This window comes from Apis florea, unplaced genomic scaffold, assembly GCF_048593485.1.
Source record: "Apis florea isolate Af1SG1 unplaced genomic scaffold, ASM4859348v1 contig_1914_pilon, whole genome shotgun sequence".
NCBI classification, from domain to species: Eukaryota; Metazoa; Arthropoda; class Insecta; order Hymenoptera; family Apidae; genus Apis; species Apis florea.
This window is the reverse complement of record NW_028256504.1, coordinates 2,227,830-2,250,836: the sequence shown is the minus strand read 5'-3', so window position 1 is coordinate 2,250,836 and position 23,007 is coordinate 2,227,830. Positions and strand designations below refer to the sequence as shown.

The window sequence follows — 23,007 nt, the reverse complement described above, 5'->3', positions numbered from 1 at the left end:
GAAACAATTTCGAACGAGCAGTATATACGTTTTCCATTGGACCGTATGTTATTGGAATTGTGTTTAAACCGCGTTCCGTATTCCCGCGCGCGCCAGTTTCGACACCGATAACGAATTAACGCCATTGAAAATTATTACACCTGGCGAAACCACCTGAAAATAATTCCATTCTGCCAGAGATTCGAAACAATGGGGAATCTCTGGACGGAATGGAACGATAAAACAACTGCTGCTATCTCGCCCTAGTGTTTGGACACTTTCTATGTTAATGGAATTCTGGCCTGGATTAAAACATTGGAGTAAGTCTTGGAGAAATATTTTACAAGTTTGATTAATACCGAATGGGTTTGTTATTAGAGTAGAGAAATTTGAATGGAGAAGAGAAAGAAAGAAAATTGAAGAAATTAAATATTTTGAATTTTGAAATATTTATAATTTAAATGGAGAAATTGAGAAACAGGAAGCAAAATAAAATTTAAGGGATTAATATTTTGAAATATTTTTAACTTCATTTGAACGGATGTTATATTATTTTTCTGAAAGGCACTCTCGTGCATTTTTCTTCCATTAAATTAAATTTATTCATTTTTCTACCTTTAAATTACAAACAGTTTTTATGCATTGTCACGCTCACGTATGCATGTACACGTTCCACTTTTGTAAATAAAGACTCAATATTCGTCCCTTAGGCGAATGTAAAGTGTTAAAATAGGACAAAAATAATAATAAAAAAAAAGAAATAAATAAAAAATAAAAGATAAAAAAATAAAAAAAAATTGAAAGTGAAAAAGTTTTTATCCTATGACCAACTTTATAGTTTCTCAAAGTATGATATATAGAATAGATTCAAAAAGTATAGAGTATATTTGTAATTCATGAAGCAAACTTGAAGTATGCAAATTGCATGATATTTCAAAAGTTTCTTTTCGGTTCTTTTTTTTTCTCTCTCATTTATCACACATTGTTGTGACTATCTTTTGTAAAAATCAATTCGTATCGGTGTATAAACAAATAAATCGAACTTTAATAAAATTTAATTTTATTTATTTAATTTAATAAGAGAAAAACATTAAACAATTAATAAAAGATGTTATATAATAGCAATTTCAATAAATGCATAAATTAATGTATATGCAAACGAGAGATTGACCGCCAATAATGAGTTAATTTCAACTTAACTTGTATGTATTATAAGACAAGTCGTTGATGTCTGAAGATAACCTCAATAACAAAAGGTCGTTTAGTACCATAACAGCTGGTAAATTAATGGTATTTGAAGCAATGACTTGCATCGTTCATATAACCAATTTAAACGATAATGTTTTGCTCCATTGACATGTAACAAGCAAACATACCACACGCGCAATTAGAATACATACACAGTTTCTTCTGGATAACATCGCGTTCAATGATAAAAATTTATCGTCAATCTTGCAACATTACTCCCCTGTTCTATTTTATCTACAGTGGGCAACCAATTGGTGACAGTTGTTTCCGTTATTCGATTTGAAAGTTCCCGCGTTTTAACCCCACTACCGGAAATAATCTTAAACTTATTAAACCGTCCGGCCAAACCGGATTTCCACCGTTGAATCGAGCCGAGATCCCGACAATTATAACCGAATCTCGCGAATAGTCGATTGGGTTAGATGTGGTCGCAAACTTACCGCGAACTCACCAAGGAACTGCAACTCTAATGGCTGATCAAGCCGTTACCAGACGCGTAAACGAGATAAAGGCTCTTTTCTCCTTTCATAATTGCTTGTTACATCGTCGCTGGCAGACAGGTTGAATCGGTTAATTGGTTTTAGTTGGCAACGCCTGCTTTGCAGGTGTTTTCGGATACAATGGATCGAATGAAATTTTAATTAAAGAGCTTGGAGCTGACAATGAAAATTTTTAGCCTTAAAATGGGGAACAGAGAGCAATTTGAATTTTACGCTAGATATGCTAGGTTGAAATCATTACTTTATATAAACCGGTTTAATAGATTAGCCAGCAATGGGGGGGGGGGGGAACTTTTCTTTACGACTATACAACACAATCTTCATTTATTTTAAAATTCCTTAAAATTTTACCTCGATTTTACCGACGATTTTTTATATAGATTATAGTAACTTATAATATAATAATTTTATAATTAGCAAGATTATTATTATTCGAAATCTATATAATTATTCTTCTCTCTAAATGGTTTGGTTAAATTTACTTCGTCTAAACGAAAAAAAAAAAAAGAAAAAGGCGTAAATTATTTTGTCAAGGAATTTTCAAAGGAACGTTCCGTACGAGAACGTTATATGGCCATAACTCATCGATGAATCATAACGGGACAATTATACCAGTTTTCCCATTCCAAAATTGCACTGTTGGCAACCGGGACTGGATTTAATGGAATTAATTTGATAAGACAGAATGTGTAAACTCCATGAAATCGCATTTACTACGTGGATATCTATCACCGACCATTTCGAAAGCCGCTAATCCTATAAACTGGTAAGATCTGTACGAGAATTCCATAAATTCTCCGTCTCGCGTTGCAAATGGCCGATTCGCGTTTTCCCTCCTTCTGTCCAGTATAAGGTAAAGAGGTGCAGAAATAAAAATGGGAAGAAAGCAATTTATCCGCGCAAAACGATTAATCTTCGCGAGTTTAATGCGTTCCTTGCGTGGGACAACGGTGACTCGAGTTATCAATTATAAAAGTTGGGTGGTCGAGGTTATGAAAAAGGACGAAACGATTAAAATATGTGTAATCGTTATTTTTCTGTAATTAATCATTTCGCAATTAAAGGGATCTTTATCTTTTCGCTTAGCCTCGAAACGTTTTCTTAACGTCTTATTTTTCCATAGAATAACCTAGATAAGAGTAAGATCTATTGAATACGATGAATTTTCATAAATTGGATATAAAATTTATTACGTAAAAGATATCGATGAGGTTTTTCTTTTTTTTTTTTTTTCGAATAAAATACTATATAAATCTATTCTTAAGGTTATTTTTAACTTAATTTCAAAACATTTCGAGAAAATTAAAAAAGATATATCACGATTATAATTATGTTAATTTTTTTCTTCACTTCGTTTGAATAAATTAATAAATCTCGAAATCTTTCGTATCTTTTAATAAAAATATCATATTTTTCTCTCTTCGTAATAATAATATATTCAGAAATATTATTTAAATATGAAATATTCAATAGAAAAATTTTTATCGATCGTATTTTACTCAATTATGTTTTATAATATTCAAATGACATAATGAAATATTGCCCCGAGACGATAATAAAAAATTTCGCAAGAGGATTATGAAAGAATAAAGTGTTTACATGTGCTATGTAAATATGGTGATATTCACACAGAGATATTGTAATTCAAATATTAAATCTCCCCTTTTATAATAGCAGAAATCTTATATTTTTTTTCGTCATATCATATTAATTATTGTGAAAAAAAGTTATTACTTGCTATTTTAAATTATATAATTTTTTTTTTTAATAAAAAATTATATAATTGTATTAGAAATAAAGACATTAAGAATAAAAAGATATCGAAAATAAAATGAATTATAATTATATTTATACGAGATATTAAATTGTAAAAAACAGTAAGTCTTTGTAGTCTTAAAGATATCCAACTTGACAATTTATTAAATTTATTCACTGAAACTCTTGGAGAAATTTTCGCGATAGTTCTTAACTTTGCACAAGTTGAACTGTTAAAGATGTCCAACAACTCGACTATTTTATTAAAATTATTCATTGGAGAAATTTAGATAGTTCAGAGACTTTATAGGTTAGAAAGGAAGTTGCGTGATATACGATACCTCTTTTAAACGAATTGTTCTCGTTTAAAGCGTTTTCTCGAAGGTTTTAACACTTATTAATACATATCGACAGGTATGTAGAGAGAAACCACAGAAGTGGCTCGATATTTTCGAAGGAGCTTAAGCTACAATCGATAGGAATGTTTCTTAACAACGTACGCCTAACTAATTCTATTTCCATCGTTCAAGAGTCTCTTACCTCATCGTATCGTTTATTTTGGAAAAAAAAAAAAAGTTCGTTGAAAATTAATTGTAGGATCACCATAGATCTTCTGTACACACTTTAGAAATTTTTGAAACGAGCAAGCAGCAGACAGACGTATAGTTCAACAATTACGCAAAAATCGTATACTTTATAATACTGATTCTCAACTTCTGGAAGGAGAAATAACTACGTTATTTTATCCTAGATGGCACTCTCGTTTTCCTTATTCTTTTTCTAGTTATTTTAGAAACGACGATGTTATTAAAAAAAAAAAAAAATAATGCAACGTAATACAAGTTTAAAATATTATTAAATATCATGGTATTAATTGTTTTGGAAGATTTTTATAGAATAAAAATTTCGAAATCAATTTTTTTTTTCTTTTACCAATAGCCTAGGTTATTCTAGGGACAATAGTCCTATTTTTTAACGTTGCATACATGATCATCCTTGTTTTGCTTGCTACTTCATGGAGTTACTAGTTATTCTAGTAACAATGATCCTAATTTCATAGACGACTTGATATCCTAGTAATTAATAATTCATGAAACGTGATCGAAACTTCAAAAATGAATTTTCCAGTTCGATTTTAATTGTCAGACTGGATAGTCTAACATTATATTTCAAAACAGTACACGAGGGAAATGTTCATTGTCCCTGTCCCTGACATAAATTGTTCCAAAACTGAATAGCTGTCTGTGATAAACGAGCAAGATCGATCTCTCTTAGTCGCCCCTGTTTTTCCGTACTTTCATTGAATCGACCGAACTGTCTGATTCGTCAGTCCCTCCCGAACTTGGGTTATTGACACAAAAGTTAGATTTTACGTCGGTTCGGACGATTCTTGACAACAATGTATTTAAAAGCTTGCGCATCGATAACACAGAATAATTTCAATCATTTCGAATTGTAAATTTATCTTTCTGCCAATTTCCAATTATTTAAATTCGTAATAAAAAAAAAAAACAAATCTTAATTATTCTAATTATTACGTGGCACGAAATACAGTGTTAAAATACAGTGTATTTAAATTCTTCTAATTTTTTCACATTTTAATGCACGCAAAATTTTATCGATCGACGATTAACATGCGTGCCATTGTTAACGTATGCACACGTATGATTGAAACTTCTACGCTTCTTTTCGACGCGAAAGAAGAAAAGAAAGAAGAATGGATATCTTCTCTTCGAAATTGCAACGGTAGAAGCTGTCTTATCGATTAGCCACGCGACTCGCATCGTGTAGCCGGAAGTCAAGCATAAATCGGGTTTATATCGGCAGTAAAATTCTCCATGCTTGAGCCGAGTAACGAAATGAAACCGATCCGACATAAACTCTGACATCAAACCGATATTATCATACCCCGGGGCACTAACGAATCTCACTATAACCATAAATATAAAACTTTTTCATCCCTTCGGTTTATTTAAAGAGATTGTATAATAATGCGGAGGAGAGTTAGGTTTGTATACGCAAATATTTAAAATAAAATATCTTTACTTTGAATTCGTAAAAATTCTACGATCGCGTATACATGTGTATATACAAGTGTGCACAAGATTTTACGAGAAAATCGAAGAGAAGTCGGAATTAATCGGTAAAAATTTCTTTTACAAAATTTTGAAAGTACAACGGAACTTTTATATTCGATATTCCATTCAAAATTTTTGATTTTTGATAAACCGAGAATCAAAATTAACGACGAAATATAAATCGTTTCTATCTGCATCTATTTTTAATAAACTAAATAAACGTCCCAACAGAAGAAATGTATCGCGACTTTTCTCAACCAATTCACGCCAATTAACGATAGAAAAAAAAAAAAAATTTAAATATCGGTGTCGTTTGAGGGACACTTCATCAAATATTGCCACCAAAACTTTATCTCGTCTCTGTCGATGAAAATTTGCACAGAATCGGCGCGATAATTAATAATTTTCGAATCTATATCGTTTTAATTTACGATCGTTCAACAATATTGGAATGATACTCTTTTTTTTTTTTTTTTTTTTTTTAGAGTAACGAGTGAATGATCTTCGGTACCGGTTTCGATTGCTTCCGGCTGCGAATGAAGAGACGAGACAGAGAGAGAGATAAAATGGGATCATCACAAGTGAGCTCTGTATATTCTCAATACCGATCAATTGATATCAAGTAATCCATCCTTGAACGCGAGGACAAGTGTAAATAATAAGCAGAGATAATTGGTGTAAGAATTTTTCTGCTGGAAAAATTTTAACAATTTAAATTAAATCGATAATTCTCATTTATTACTTACTTCAAACTTATTTATATAATGTGATAAATCGATGCATTAATAGTCACTTTTAATAGTCTATTCGTTTAATAATAATTTTAATCGGTCGAGAATAATTTATCACTTCCTTCTAAAATGCTCTAAAATGTTTATTAACGAAAACATTTAAACGGAGGATAAATTTCACACGTGACGGGTGATCCAATAATCAACAATGTGCCAATAAAACTAAAATAATGTGTATTTATAAAAGTTGGAAAATAAAATGTATATTAAAAAAAAAAGAGAGGAAATTACATTACAATGATCGAAGCTACACTGATAACGATATCAGCCTCGTATTTATTGTCGCAATTTCGCCCAAGGGGGTTGTTTTATATTTTACTTTCCCATTTCGTGGAATATCCACAAACTCTATGGAAAAGTAAATAGCAAGTATAGTGATATTAATTCACCAATTATGTGTGTATATATATTCATTTTCAATGTACAGCTCACGATTTTCAACGTTTTTTTATTTAAACAACAACAAATTCTTCTATTATCAACAATATCGATCAAACTTTAAACACGAAAATATAAAAAAAAATCGAAATTCTGTCTTCCCTCTTTCGAATTTGAAATTTTCAAAGACACGTTCTCTCCCCCGCCCGACATTTTATTTTTATTTCACAATCTCGAGGTACAAGGTGCTCGATCTTTTCCCCTCTTTTCCCACTTTTATCACTGGTCTATACAGCACCGCATCGAAAAGTTGCCAAAAAAGATAAAGAACTCGAGATGCAGCGAAACGGTTGGTGTATATAACGTTCTTGCGACGGGCGATGCTTCTTCGTGCTTTTTTTACCGTTATTTTTTATTCTCGTTCGCGAACGAGAGTATAATCACGACGATTTAAAAGTGATGGATTATTAAATATCGAATAATTAATATTTTTATTTTACATTTCAAGTTATCACGCACAGGTATCAATCTTAAAAAATTTATGTAAATATAACCTTCGATTCAATCTATTTATCCATTTTTTCTGGTTAAGCATTATTGGAATTAGGAAACAAAGTTAGAAAATCTACATTTCTATATATCACGGTAGAGTAGAAGAAACCATAATTTGGCAAACGTGATCGAATTTCTCGCTCGAATGCGTAGGTGGAGGGGGAGACTTTTCGAAAATAAAAACTCGTATAATTCATAATCTCGTTCTCTTAATAAATATTATAACGTAAGCAAGGTCTTCTCTCGGATCGGGCGCAGTTCCTTGGTATCGTTTCAAACGATAAATCAAGGGAGATACGAACATTTTAAATATTTATTTTAGTTACTTTCGTACATCCCGATCCCGTTGTTCCTTCCATCTTCCTCTTCCTTTTTCTGTTTCAATGCATTTCTAAAAAAAAAAAAAAAGAAAAGAAAAGAAAAAGAAAAAGAAAAAAAAATCGGTTTATGACGGAATATTTCATATTGCGGGTCAGCATTGTGCGCTGACGTATCCTGGTTCGTATCCAACCAGTTTTAATAAATAAAACCAACTGCCTACATCTCTTCCGGGATTAATTCCGTATACCCATGTTGACTCGATATTATATACATATAAATTGCTTCTTTTTTTTTTTTTTCTTTCCTTTTCCTTTTTGAACCACGCGCAATGAATTTTTGAGATTTTTCTTTTTTTACGATTCTTATCTTCTACCGTTAAATTAATAAATTGTGAAAAAATAAAATAAGAGTCGGTTAAATTATTCAAATTACGTAATGAGAGAGAGAGAAAATAAAAAATCTATAATAAGAAAGAAGAAACACGACATATGATTTACTCGAGCTTTTTAAAATTATTGAATTACTGTGTAACAATCATTTTCAATCATTTTTCACGAAATAATGTTAAACGTATAGGAGTTAATGAAGAAGGAGTTCCTAAATTCCTCCTTTCACCAATGAAAATTCTGAAAATAATAATATCCCGAGTCAGCGAAGCGAGGATACATTTATCCACCATTGTTCACCCCGCCGACCGTAACTAGCGGACCCGGCTATGCACAGCCGTAACTTCGTTCGACAATACAGGCAGCGGACGTAACTTTAAGGCTCATCTTTGCTTAGGTCATCATCGAAGGTTGGCTTCGCCCGGGATCCAAGGTAAAACTTCTGAAGCGTTGGAGATAGAACAGTTGTATTTCACCAACTTTCTCCCGTTCCAACGAGTTTCCCTTAAAATTAATTTAAAAAGAGTTATTGCCGATGTTAGAAGTTTTGTTATAATTGAGAATATTTGCACGAGAGGGATGCAAAAGGATAGGATAGAAATATATCCTCAAAGTGTTAAACGAGTCAATATTGAACGAATCGAATTTAAAAAATTTGAAAGGTAGAACAGAAACATGTGTTCAAACATTTACAACAAAGTTAGGAGCGAAAACAAGTATTATTCGTCTTCTAGAATTCTAAAAATCGGTCGCGCGAATCTAGGGATATTTTTTCCTCCCCCCCCGATCCTTCTCGTCGAATTAATAAGAAACGAAAACGAAGATTTCAAGGAAATTTTTTTATTCTCTCCGATTTTTTTTTTTTTTTTTTTTTTTTTTTTTACAAATCGAATAATATATAACGACACATGCTCGAAGCCGAAAGCAAAAGTGTTAAGAAATAAATTTTGTTTTACAGTTATGAATATCTCGCCGATGCTTTTCTCCGCTCGTATTAATCAATGTCGAGCGGAAAAGGAGGCATCGAAGGCTCGGTCGCAGCACACGCGTGTGTACGTAACCGCAAAAAGCGGAATGTAAGGCTGATGAAACGAGCCAGTCCCCTCAATTTCTTACCTTTATTCCTAACATTCCGTCGAAAAATCGTGCACCTATTGATTTTTCGAAATATAAATTGGATTTTTAATAAAAAAAAAAAAAAAAAAAAAAAATATCGATCATTTTCAACACAATTTTCAACTAGTTCAAAGCTCCATCTTTGAATTTTTTTTTTTCACATTCGAATCTTCGAGCTTCTCCATCGAAAAATCGTACACCTATTGATTTTTCGAAATATAAATTGGATTTTTAATAAAAAAAAAAAAAAAAAAAATATCGATCATTTTCAACAATTTTCAATTAGTTCAAAGCTCCATCTTTGAATTTTTTTTTTTCACATTCGAATATTCGAGCTTCTCTCTCTTTTTTTTCGAAAAACTCTTCCCCTTTCAATTATCTTTTTTTTTTTTTTTTTTTTTTTCTTCTTTTCTACAGCGAACGAGTAGAATTTCGCACAGAATTTTCGAGGGGAGGGAGGGGAAAAAAGCGCGGCACGCTAATACGTTTACCAAGTAATGGAGATTCTTTCTCTATGCAAATTCGTTGAGTGCACCCCCATCATTGACGTCACACTGTTTTAATTCGAAAAAGCGTGGGACACCGGATAAGTTTGCGGTGTTGGCCAGCTGCGTGCGGCTCAACCTAGCCGCCACTTACCGTAATTTCTCCTCGATATTGCGATATCTTGTGTAATATACACGGTTGAAAATTAATGAAATTCCTGTCGTGGCCCTGGCTCGAAAATCACCAACCTGCCTCGATGTCCCCTCTCTCTCTCTCTCTATATATATATATATAATCCTATGCTAGAAATTTATTTTTTGAATCGAACGATATATGACAAGATTTATTTTTGAAAAATCAAATTTTACGAATTATAATGCTGCAAGGGAAATAATATTATCTCTGTAATTGCAAGAACATATATAATATCCTTTCCTTGTGGATCATCCAATGAAAAAGATTTCAATTTTCGTCAATTAAAAATCAGCATTCATCCCTAAAAATAAACACCACGTTCTATTTATGCGTTATTTTTATATTTATTTTTAGAAAAGTCGCAGTTATATCACAATTCACGATTGAACGTTCACAATTTCTCATTTACATTGAAGGAACAGGACAAGTATGCGTGTATCACAAGTATAAAAGTGATAAGAGCGCGAGAATACGTCTGGATCTATAGATAGAACGTGACTTAATACAGCACGAGGTTAATACTTTCAAAGAGTTGTTTGCCCGATGCGTTTGCACTCGAATCTCGTCGAGAGATGTTTATCGGGTCGATTTATAATAAATTACGAGGTACAGGTGGTGACAGTAAAAAACCGGTTCGACCCGGCGATCCCCTAAAGGATCTCCAGCATCTTTTTCTACTTGCTCATTAAAAGCAATTCGAGGCAACGGTTAAAAACTTCTTACCGCCCAATTATTTCAATGCCCGGTCCAATATCTTCCATCTCTCAGCAAACGAACAATAATTTAATAAAGGCGTACTGTTCGAGAAGAAAATTGATCGAAAATTAAAAATTTTTCGTTTAGTCACGAAAGAAAGAATTCCATACGTGTAATAATAATAAATAATTACTCTACGCTGTATATATACTCGATCCTACTTGAACGAGCGTTACTTGTTTATCCAAATAATTTATTGGATTTAGAGAGTAAGAATTATTGTTTAGAGAAGTGGTTCTCAACCTGTAGATTGAGATAATACGATAATAGAAGAGTATTATTTATTTATTTATAATACAAAAACAGTGGATCGTTCGGAAAACTCTTTTTTAAGTATATAAATACTTGTTGTACAGAGTTGTTGCGTGCGAGTTCTCGTTGAACGTTGAAGTGCGATAGAATGTTCAATAAACGAAGTATATAGTATAGTGAGCGAAGAGGATATGCGAATTGGAAGCGAAAAAAAAAAAAAAAAGAAATTGTAACGACTTCCCTTTTTTTTTTTTTTTTTTCTTTTATGCACAATACGACGAAAAGTTCTCGTTCAATTCGCGATTTAAGGATGTCGAAACAATAATTAAATAATCGATTAAGTTGGATGAAAAGGTGGCTCGCGAAAAAGGATTAAAAAGTTTTCCCGTTTAATGCTATTCAATTTAATTGCACGCCACGATGGAACGATGGCGATTAAATAGTTGGTCAATCGCGTTGAAAATGTTCAACGACCATCGACCTGTTCTTGTTCTTAATTAAAACACCGGGGAACAAAACGTAATCATTTCGAAATACCGAAATACGTACGCCTGAGCACAATAGAAATTTTCCGACACATTTCGAGACGAGTTACGATAACAAGTTGTTGAGTTTTACTTGTTTTCGACGTGTATTAAATATGGCCGCCATTGTGTGTCACGTGCTCCATAACCACAGGCCCGGTTGGTGGCGCGCGATTCGAGTTAACGAGAAGTTACAAATTGCTATTCGCGATCGAAGGTACTTTGGGTACCATTTACGGTTTACATAATTAGGATTAAAGCTCGAGCTTTTAATACCGTAGCGTGCACTTTTAGTGGAATAAAAGTGGAAAATGAAAATGAATATTCAGAAAATGAATCCTCTCGTTACTTTCGAACGCGTTTTCTCCCCTCCTCCAATCTGCACATTCACATTTTGTTAATAATATTAATAACAATATTAAATTTTACTTCATCATATTATATTTTATCGCTATCGTTATTGTTGTACAATATTAAATTTAATAAAATTACATTTATATAAGGAAATATATATATTGAACAAAAAATTATTAGCGGACAACTTTTCGCGTGTATCGTTTACGTACATATTAATTCATTTGCATATTTGATTATCGATCGTTGAAGATAAGCTGATTTTCATTCGCGTCGAGTTCTGATTGATCGAATGCTGCCGCCACGTTGATTTGTTTATTTTCGAGGATTGAGCACGCTATGATCGAACGGCAAAAACAAATTCGATTGATTACAATTAAGCGAAAATTTGAATCGCGCGTGTAATAATTTCGTGTGTAATATTTTTACACATCGAAACAAAACCTTTTCCTTTTGTAACGATTTTTATTTACCTTTTGTATTTATCTTTGAGATTAAATAAAATTATCGCTACTTTTAATCCGATTAATCGATTCGAAATTTCAACAAACCTAACCTAACCTAAAAAAAAAAAAAATTTAGGTTATTTCATCGTCTCTCAGTCGAGAGTCGTAGGTAAACAATATTTATCTCGATACATATAATAAACGTAAAGAATTAAATAAGAAACGTAATACGAATAATTTATACGTTTTCCTAAATTTATTACGCATTTATATTCGTTTCGTTTAAGCGCGATGCAACCTCGAAAGCAATACACCGTAATACGCGAATGCGAATAAATCAGGATCAGCGGGCAAAGGAATGGAAACTCGCCGCTACTTTATTAGCATAAAGGAGGAGAAGAAGCGCGCCCTTCTCTATTTTGTTATTTGAGACGTCGAAGGAACGCGGCAGTCGGAAACATTGTAAAATAGATTTTAAACGAGTGATGTTGGTCGCGGTACCTTACACACACATACACACACACACACATATATACACACATTCTAATAAAACAACACAGGCGGATGTTTGTCGTTGCGATGCAGGTTGTTTGCCTTGAAAATTACTCGATTAAGCGTTTGATTCATTTCAATATTTGCAGTGTAAAGTGTTGCTATAATTGGTAAATATTTTAATAATCCGTATCAATTTGCATCGATATTTGTTTTAAGGTTGTTATTATTGTAATTTTAAGAAAAATTACAAGCGAGATAAATATCGATTTAAAAATAATGATCGATAATAATGATTCGTAAATTTTCCTCGAACTTGGAAGAAATTTTTTTTTTTTCAACGCTTAAACGCAAAAGACAATTCGGGTAAAAGAAGTTTTTTGCTTCGAGAGAGAAAGAATTTCTCGAGGAACATAAAAAAAAAAAAAAAAGGAACATAAATCAAATGGCAACTGGCCATCGTATGGAAGAAAAAAAAAAAAAAAAAAAAAGAAAAAAAGAAAAAATTCACTTTCATCGTATCATACAGTCACTCAATCCACTCTGAAAAATTGTATACCCGGACTGAACTCCGTTAAAAAAGTGCGTGTATAAAAAAAAATTACTTACGTTACGTTAAAATCCATTTGAAAAATTGTATGCTTGACGACACGTGGCATAAAAATAAAGATGAATACGTGAATACTGGTATAGCGGAATGGCATGCCGGAGATTGCGAGGCAAAGTAATGAAAAGTTGCAAACAAATTTGAAATTGTAGCTATTACAGAGAAGTCGTTCCAACAAGGAAGGCTCTCTTCTCCTCTCTCCCTCCCCCACCACCAGTCATTCAAACGTGGAGAGAATTCTTACCTCACCTACTGTGCGCGCAACTTCGAAACCGTATCTTCAAGTTTCACAAGTTTCACAATCGATCCATACATTTTATATTTCTTCGACGCGATTCAGAATAAATAAATCGATAATTCACGATTTTTCTCAATTGATATCTTCTTTCTCTTTTTTTTTTTTATCTAATTCGTATTAATTATTCAATTCCTAAAATACTTTAAAAAAAAAAAAAAAATTAAACGAAGAATATCTTTTTTTCCTCAACCCATCCTGCACGTATGTACGTCCGTGTAAAAATATTTTACAAATAAAAAATTTAAAACCGATACAGTAAAAGCTGACTAAAAGTACGAATAAAATATTCATAGATTTATGGACCGGCTTGCTGGTAACAGGAGAGAAAAAAAAAAAAAAAAAAAAAAAAACTTTTTACTCGTTATCTGTTTGAAAATCAGTAGGGGGAGGGGATTAATCTACTATTCCGTGTGTCTCGATAGTGATGCTTTGAGTGGAATGTCAAATATTGCTTTTACCTCGAAGGCATGCCTATGATAGGAAGGGTTGAAAGAATACTTTTCAACGTGCATTTGTATACCGCTGCTGTCTTATACCCTTGCTATCGTAAATTATTCGATCATAATTTATGCCGATACATACGTTTTGCATTATTCAAAGATAAGATCGTGCATTCAGGGGGGCAAGTTTTCTATCTATTTTTTTTTTTTTTTTGGATAAATTTTTTAAAGTTGTAACGAAAACGAAAATTTGTAATAAAAATTATTGCGACGTAAAATAAGATGGGAAACGAAAACTTTTACAAGTTTTTCACGAAGATTTTTGATTAAAATAATCGTATTAACTTGCATAAAAATCCTTAGATACGTTTTAAAATCCCTACTTCTTATTAATCAGTAGAAACGGAAATTATGCACTGCTGGTGATTTTTAACTATTTTTACACGAACTACTTCTAAACCAACGTCAAGAATTTACCAGTATGACCACCGACGAAAACCGCAGCACGAAAGTTGAATTAAAATAATTTGACCACGGCCCGTTTATTACATCGACACGTGAATGGAATCTCACGCCTACGCAATTTTCCAATACGAAACTATTTACGAGGAGCATTGATAATTGAAATTTCTTAGTAAAAAGATTTTTCACCCTCCCCCATTCTTTATTATTACTTTCTTCGATTAAAAAATTATTTACCTTAAAACATTAGTGAATCTTCAAATTTATGATGATATATATATATATATATTTTTCTATTAATACTAAAAAGTGGATACACGTAAAATATCTGGACTGTCACACACGATAGATACATCATACGTTATCTGTTCCTGAATATATCAAGATTTAGTATATGATTTACGAGCTACTCTTTATCACCAAGTTCTACGATATATAAATGTCTATTTAAAAATCCATAAAAAAGATTTTTCTCCCCCCCTACGTTTATCCATGTGTAGTGTTTGCAACTACTGAAAGATAATTCATATTTTCGAATTTTATATTTGACGTATAGCTATTCTTTTTTTTTTTTTTGTTTCTGTTCAATGTTTGTATTGATATATCATAAATATTTATTGATTTATATATATATATATTGATTTGTATTATTAAAAAAAAAAAATCTAGATGATCGATGAGAATTACTTATGATCACGATATTGAATTAAGTCGCTGAAATAAAATCTTTGGCAAAGGGAATCTGTTTGAAATTCATTTTTTTTTTTTTTTCTCCGTCCGTCACAAATTCGCCATTGAAAATTATTCTCCTATTAACGTTTGGTCCGATCATTTTTATCAGGCTTCATATACGACGTTTAAAAATCTCTGTTTAAAAACTTTTCTGCAAAATTTGCGATACAATTTCAACAAGAAGTGGATATTTCGAAAAATGATGAAGATTTCAGATTCTTAATAACATCGATTTTTTTAAATTACATCTAAATCGCTCCAACAAAAATCACGAAATACTAGAACTTTTATTTTCTAAAAAAAAAAAAAGAAAAAAAAACCGTAGCGAAACAGCTCTACCAACCCGTCTAATCATTTTTTTCACGGTTGAAAACACGTGTTCGAAGACGAGAGAGAAAAAGAATCAAACGATTCTCGAAAATCGAATTTCCCTTCGTGAAAAAGGCAGGGACCTTATACCTCCTCTCCTTGTATAAAAGCTTTTTACGCGAGGCACAAGTTGCGTGTGCCGCGCCGTTCATCGATCTCTCGGCGTCTAAAGGGGTGGCGGATTGTAAAATGTCGTCGAACGACGGAAACAGCCGAGATTAGCACCGAGAGGTAACACGAGAGGTTTCCACCAAATAAAAACGTTGCGAGGAAAATTGCTTCCGCGATATATACATATTTTTTCTTATCTTTTTCCAACGTTGAGGGGGGGGGGCGAATGTCGAAAAGTTGGCTCGACGTGGAAATTCCGTCACGATGGAATTGCATTTGGGGAGGAGGAGCGTCTTCTTCTTCGGTTTCGATTTCGACGAAGGGAAATGTAAATGTGGGTTGAAGGGGATGTAGGACAAGATTAATTGGATGTTGGGAAGGGGAATATATTACAACGTTGCTCTCCCCGTTGTTCGAGAAACGTTACTCTCGAGTTTCGACAAGAGTCGAAGAGTTGTAATTGCGAATTTTCGTGCGATGTTCGTTTAATGTAATAATCGAGCGAATATTTTATTTTGGAGGAACGAATGTAATACACGTTACTAGTTATTATTATCCATGAAAAATTTCCAGTTTCATTTGAACGAAAAAATTACCTTATTAACTGATTCCAGCGATTATTCAATGGGAGAAATTTAAATTCTTATAAAAAAAAAAAAGGAAAAAGAAAGAAGCAAAATTGCCCACGGACAGGAATTCTTCGTGCCACTCCAAATCATGCACGGTCTGTGCATGAGAAGTCGACGTAAACGGGTGAAACTCATTTCTATCTTAGCTTTAGAGATTGCGTTTATTTCGGTTGGAAAAAAAAAAAAGAAGAAAGAAGAAAGAAAAAAGAAAAAATGTTCCCTCGAGGTAAAGGAAATTGCAATTTAGCTGCATGGCTTTGCCGCCGGTTTCGAACCTTGAATTACTTCTTGCTAACGGTATCGCGTACGCTTTTCACTTTTTAGAAACGTTTCAAACAAGATTCTGTTCCTCGATTGAAAATTATATAAAAAATATAAACGATTATTTGATTGCTGCGAAATCAAAAATTCAACTTTGCCGAAGCTTGTGAGAGCAAGGGAAAGGGAAATCATTTCAAAAATTCATTGTTCGACTCTAAAGAGACTTATGATCTTTACATATTTTTGTAAAGGTAATTGTATCTTAAGTAAAAGTTACATTTTTATTTGCCACATTGATCAAAGTGTTTAATTACTATTTCCAATTGTGATTGAAAAATTACCCATACTTTCTATAAAATATGGCAGCACTTGGAAAAATTGGAAAACATATTAACTTAAATTTACGTGTATAAATTTAACTGCAAGGAGAAGGCAATTATAATTTACTTGCGAAGTAAGTGAGAAACGAAGTCTCGAACATTTTAAAACTAATTTAAAGTTGGTGAAACTGGTTACAGGTTATGAGGTTACGAGTTCAATGTCAACGTTTTAACAAGTAATTTTAATTCTACTTTTATGCAAAAATCTTCTTATATTTGTGTTGTTACGTCGGGTAAAATTGAATTTACGGCTTTAATCATAATTTTCATCACGGGAAATTCTTTGTTCCGTTTACAAGAGTTTTCTCTTTCGATAAATGAGTGAAAAAAAATTTGATCATAAATTTCCGGGGGGAGGAAAAAGAATATTAACTTAATTTAATTTCACAGAATTATACCGTACGCGTATCTAAATTCACTTTGTTGCCACAAGATAACAGATAAATATTTCTCTTTTTCAATTTCCTCACACGCGGCTTCTCATTAGTATTTACCATGAAATTTTTTAATTTAATCCTAACCTAATCTCACATCTTGTTACATCTGTCTGCGTATAATCCAACCCGCTGCACACTTTCCCCCCCCTTTTACGCGACATTTCATTAACGCTTACCTCGGAATCAGACCACTTTTGTTGAAAAATGACGTAGAAAACACAGGTTTCGATCAGGTTCAATGCGGCTCTAATGCCACGTCGTTGAAAAAGCCGTGCCACTCTCCAATTAAACCCCTTTGATTCCGTGCATGTGGACCCCGCCCATCTTTTTGTCCACCCAACGATTTTCACATCGATCGGCGCAACGTGCGCCGATTCACGGAAATGTGTTTAGAAAATTGAAATTTGAGGTTGTAGAAGCTCAAGGTTGGACCAACTCGTTCGATCCCCTTTTGGAACTGTACGAACGAAGCCACGATGAATTTAACATGACGCGGATCGGTTGTTAGATTGTCAAAAGGATATAATGGATGGCGAAGGAAAATTTACATTTGGACGTTGTATGTTTGTTATAAATATGGAAGAAAGGAAGAACGGATCTGACGATAATTAAAATTTGTTTTGTGGATTATTACGGAGAAGAAGAGGGAATCAAAGTACGGATGATGAAATAAAAATAACGTATCTTTACGTGCAATGTAAATTCATAACATGCTTGAACAATTTCAAGCGGTGAATAACACTTGTTTCTCAAATGTTGCGCGACTTTCTTCGAAAAACAATTGCTTCTTTTAGAGCAAATATCTATAAGAAGAAGTGTAAGTTCGAGAAACTCTCTTACGCTTCCTCACACCCCGGCTTAAGACCTCGAGAGTTGTAGAGTTTAAACCACACTTCCAACACAATCACTCCTCCAGTCTCTCTTCTTCTCCCACAACTATCCACCGTGCTCGAGAAACCTTTTTTTTCTCGAGAAGCGTTTATCACTCGCCTCATATATTCGCCTTTCTTCGCTCGAACAAAGTGTGTCGCGTAACAACGAGTAACACGGCAAAAGCCCTTTTCGCTTTCGACCGAGTCCTTCATGAAAACGCATCCAAGCGTTACTTCTGAACCTCCGCAAAAATACCCTACTTTCTCCACTATTTTTCCAAATGTCGGTCATCCCGTAACGACTCGTTCCACGATTTACGTAATTGCGTAGCCACAATTCGCGAAAGTAGAAATTTTTTCCCAGATCTCCACTCTCTCGAGATTTCAGTCGTGCAAACAGAAGTGGTAGAACTAGAGAGAGAGAGAGAGAGAGAGAGAAAAAAATGGCCGTCTAGGGAATTTGATGTTATAATAAGGATTAATGGAGGATAATTAATGGAAGAGATAAGGGAGATTCTAGAATGGATATTGTAATGTGAAATTCGATACAGTCGATGACAGTAACAACAATTCGTGTACACTGATCCAACTTCAATCGCTAAGTGTCAACTCGAATCTGTCTATTCGAATGCTACCTTTACACGTTGAATCAAACAAGCAAACTTCTCAATGTGGGTTAATGAAACAATCGATACAACGTGTATCGAAGTATCATTTTGTCAATACATTTGTCGATACTTGTCTACTCGAATATCATTGATCACAAAAAATCTCATTTAACACTTACAATACAAATTTATACAACGTTGATATCGCACAGGTCACACGAATCTCTTTACAAATATTTACGATTTTATTTTACTCAATATTTCCAACGATTGTATTCTAATTTATACGCACTTTTAAACTAGCTAATATTTTGGGTATATTGGATAGTCATCCGAGCTCGTCCGATTTTTCCCGAACTCACCCGAATTCAGTACAGTATACGAACCGAACCGATCTTTTCCGAACTCGACCGAATGATCGAATATCCGTACGTTACGTAACATAACGCATAAATTATTAAATATTACTATTTCTCGTTGAATTATTGGAAATAATATGCACAAGTTGAATTAACGTGATTCTATGAAGGGAAATATTTTCGCAAGCCTGGTCAGAAACATTCGGCGAAGAAAGGTTTGAGAGTTGGCAGCTATTACCATGCTTTTTAATTGGGCTTACGTATAATGACTAGCGCGAACGATTTTTTGCGCGCACGAGAACTTGCTTGCCAATTTTTTTCTCCTCTTTGTAAAGCTGTTCGGAGGAAGAGGAAGAGGGGAGATCAAGGGAAAAGCTGAATGGTTGGAAAGATGTTAAATATCTTTTTTCCCCTCTTAGTTGATTACTTTGACCAATGCTTTTGACGTTGCACTCTTTTAAAATCGGAACGATAGAAAGAAAAGAAAAAAAAAAAAAAAGAGAAAAAAAAACAGGTACAGGAAAAATCGAATGTTCGATTGATTTATCTTTCTATAATTCTGGATGTTTCTTAAAATTTCTCGCAATATTTTTCGGATGTTGATTTAGGAAAAAAAGATTGATGTGACTTAGCACAGTTAAAGTTCGTATATAATGGATTATAGAGGATAGAATAACTTTTCAACTTTTGGAAATCAAAACAAAATCACGATTCATAATTTAACAAGGTGGTAAGTAATTGCGGCACGCTAGATAAATTTTAAATGTTTGAAAGTTTGAAAGCCAAGTTTTCTTTCTTTTTTTTTTTTTTTTTTTTAATGTCAGAACTATATAATATGGCATTAATCTCCAACCTCCAAAGGATACTTAGCGGAAATTGCTCAACGTCATCATGAAATCGGTTTAAGGGGAAAAAGTGTACTATGGTTAATCCGTAAATATACGATTTTCTTAAGTAAACAATCTAATTAAACCGGTGTACGTTACGTGAGTACTGCATACTATAGTGGATAATGGAAACCTTAGCGAGATAAATGCGAAGGTACTCTCTCTCTTGTACAAAGCCATCCGCTTCTAGTTATAGCCATTTTTACGTTCTATCGAACCTTTATCAAATCGCGTGCATAATCCTCTAAAATCGTTCTTTTTAATCGAAAATATTAATCTTTTTTTCTTTTTTTTCCTTCTCTTTTTTTTTTTTTCATGGAACTTTAAAGAGGAGAAAATAAACGATCGATACGAACGCGTTACGTAATGGAAGATTAAATTTTTATGGTTTTCTCGTTATCGCATTTTTATGCGAGATAATAATCGATACCTTTTTTTTTGAAAAACATGTAACGTTTCCTTTAACAATTATCGCCCAATTTAACATTGAAATAATTTTTTAATTCTATCACAATTATCGATTACACGAACTGAATATCTCAATATTTAACTCGAACCAAAAAAAAAAAAAAAAAAAAAAACAAACTCAAACGAAGAGAAATCGCGTATTCTCTCGAGTTACCTCGAAGTTGCCTCGAAAGAAAGAAAGAAAGAAAGGGAAAAAAGAGAGATATAATAATACCACACCTTTTACATCAAATTTTCAAACAAAAGCCGAACGCCTTCAAACGCGGACGAGATTAATATCCCCCCCCATCCTCCCCCTCGGATGAAAAGATTTACTCTCCAGCTTATTATCCCCTTAAAAATTCCTCCTCTCGCTTCTGGTTAAAAAATCCCGCGTCTGGTGAGGTGAAAAGAGGAATCTTAATTATTTACGGGACGGAAATGACTCGTGATCTCTAAGCAACTCTCTGAGAAGAAGCATTCTCTCGATCCGGGGGGTGTTTACATTTCCCGGTTGAACAGGGTCGTTGGAGAGAGAAGAAGAAAAAGGAACGGGAAAGGGTTTGGAGCAGACTCGAATGCCGGTCTTCTATGGGCGGATATCGAGCGAGTCTACGCGGCTCGAAGAATCTCGAGTTTCCGGTCGAGCTCTCCTCGACTAGGAGAACGTTTACTCGAACGAGACGACGACGACGACGCCTTTGAAGCCCCTTTCTAAACGGCTAATTAACGAGGTTGGCCGCCTCGTTTAAGTAGTATACCCGCTTCTTAACGTCGCCGGCCGATACGTGCTTCGTTATATTCGGCGATTCCATTCCTCGACAGGTGTTGGCGTTTAATTATTTAAATACCGATGATCATTTGTGTTTCAAGGGTGATCGGGGAGTAGAGTTTTTTTTTTTTTTTTTTCTTTTTCTTTTAACAATATCGTGCGGATGGACAAATCGACGGAGGGTTAATCGTGAATTAATCATTTTAAAAGGGAAAGAGAACGATCCAATTGCAATGAGGAGGAAAGGTATACTTTTTTTTTTAAACGTGTTATTATCATTGAAAAAAGGATGGTTTGAAAGGAGAAATTAATATCAATACACTTTTCGAAATCCTTCCAACAATGAGCTGCTTATCTTTGCTATTATTCTCCTTAAGACGCAAAGAAAGAGGAGAGAGAGAGAGAGAAAAAAAATGGGGGGGAAACCGTATTCAAAAAACGATTTACAAATGTACAGAGACCGAGATAATATCTATGGAAGACAAGTTGGGCAAGGAAAAAAATTTACTTTATCACCGAGAGAAAATCCGATTTCCTTTCTTAAGGATTTCTTGCTCCCTGGCGAGAGGAACGAGAGAAATAAAAGGGAATGAGAAAATCGTGTTGTTTATAGTTGAATATTTACCGTGTTATAAATTTTATTAAACATTGTTGAAAGTGGCAAAGGAAGGCAGAGCTAGGATCAAGGATTGTCAATCTACGTGTATGAGAAAGAATTATTATAATTCATTGTTAGATTGCAAATTAAAGATTGTTGAATACAGATATATTATTAACACGTTACATCGTTAAAAGTAGCAAAAGAAGAAAGAGTTTAATTTACATAACATATATGAGAAAGAACTATTATTAGAATTATTTGTAATATATATATATATATAGTCGTTCATTTGCAATCACTGGAAACTGATGGTATTTTTTTTTTTTCTCAGTTATTTTCATTATTACAAATTAAAACAATTGTTGAATATAGAAATGGTCGTAGGTTGCAATTAACGAGGATATTGTAAATTTAATTATTGAGTGGCTTAGTTAAGATGGAAAGACACGTTCGAAGTGTGCCATACTGTTAGGATTATAGTTAGTTCAAAGTTTGTTTTGGATTAGTTCACAGTTTACGATGCAGCTTAACATAGAGTTTCTTTGGTCTTAAGTACGTAGTTTAAGCAAATTTTAGAGATTTAAAAGAGGAATGACAAATCTTGATCCTGTTTAGTTCCATCCTAGCTCCGTGAATTCTTGGGAGGAGAAAAAGTCAATTATTAAAAATTGGGAAAAATATCAAAATATTTAAGAGACGATTCTTCAAAATAAAACGAAAATCAAGAGGCTTTTCGTTATCGATCAAAATCAAACGTTTATAAAAATAAAGCCTCGAACAAAAATTTTTCATTTTACTCTCAAGAATCACATCCTTAAATTCTCAAATACATTCATCAATTTTCGATCAAAAAATCTGACAAACAAAATTTTTCCATTCTCTACTTTTATCTCATTCCCTTAAAAAAAAAAATTACTCTTTAGATTCTTGGATAACTGGAAATCTTCGATATAATACCGAAAAAAAAGAACCAGAGAATCCGACAAATTTTTAATTTTCATTATTCTCGCCCTTTTAATCCCACTCCAATAATTTCCACTTCGTAATGAGAAAACGTAGAAAGAGTTCTTTTTTTTTTTTTTGATCACAGATGTGACAGTGGCGCATGATACGTTATCAGAGGGAC

General features: G+C 33.3%; 2 long non-coding RNA genes across 5 annotated transcripts in view; both read right to left on the bottom strand.

Moving 5' to 3' along the window:
* LOC105737375 (uncharacterized) overlaps positions 1 to 23,007 on the bottom strand; it is a 94,285-nt gene that overhangs the window by 10,115 nt on the left and 61,163 nt on the right. The window contains exon 1 of one of the 4 annotated variants that reach the window (XR_004226231.2): positions 4,023 to 4,155. The exons of the other annotated variants lie outside the window; for them this stretch is intronic. This is a non-coding gene — a long non-coding RNA (uncharacterized LOC105737375). Of the gene's footprint in view, positions 1 to 4,022; positions 4,156 to 23,007 lie in introns of those variants that run through there. 4 annotated transcript variants of the gene reach the window in all.
* Positions 7,471 to 13,424, bottom strand: LOC147658612 (uncharacterized). Its single transcript, XR_015293933.1, has 2 exons — positions 13,219 to 13,424; positions 7,471 to 7,672 (listed from the first exon to the last, which is right to left on the bottom strand). It is a non-coding gene; the product is annotated as an uncharacterized LOC147658612 (long non-coding RNA).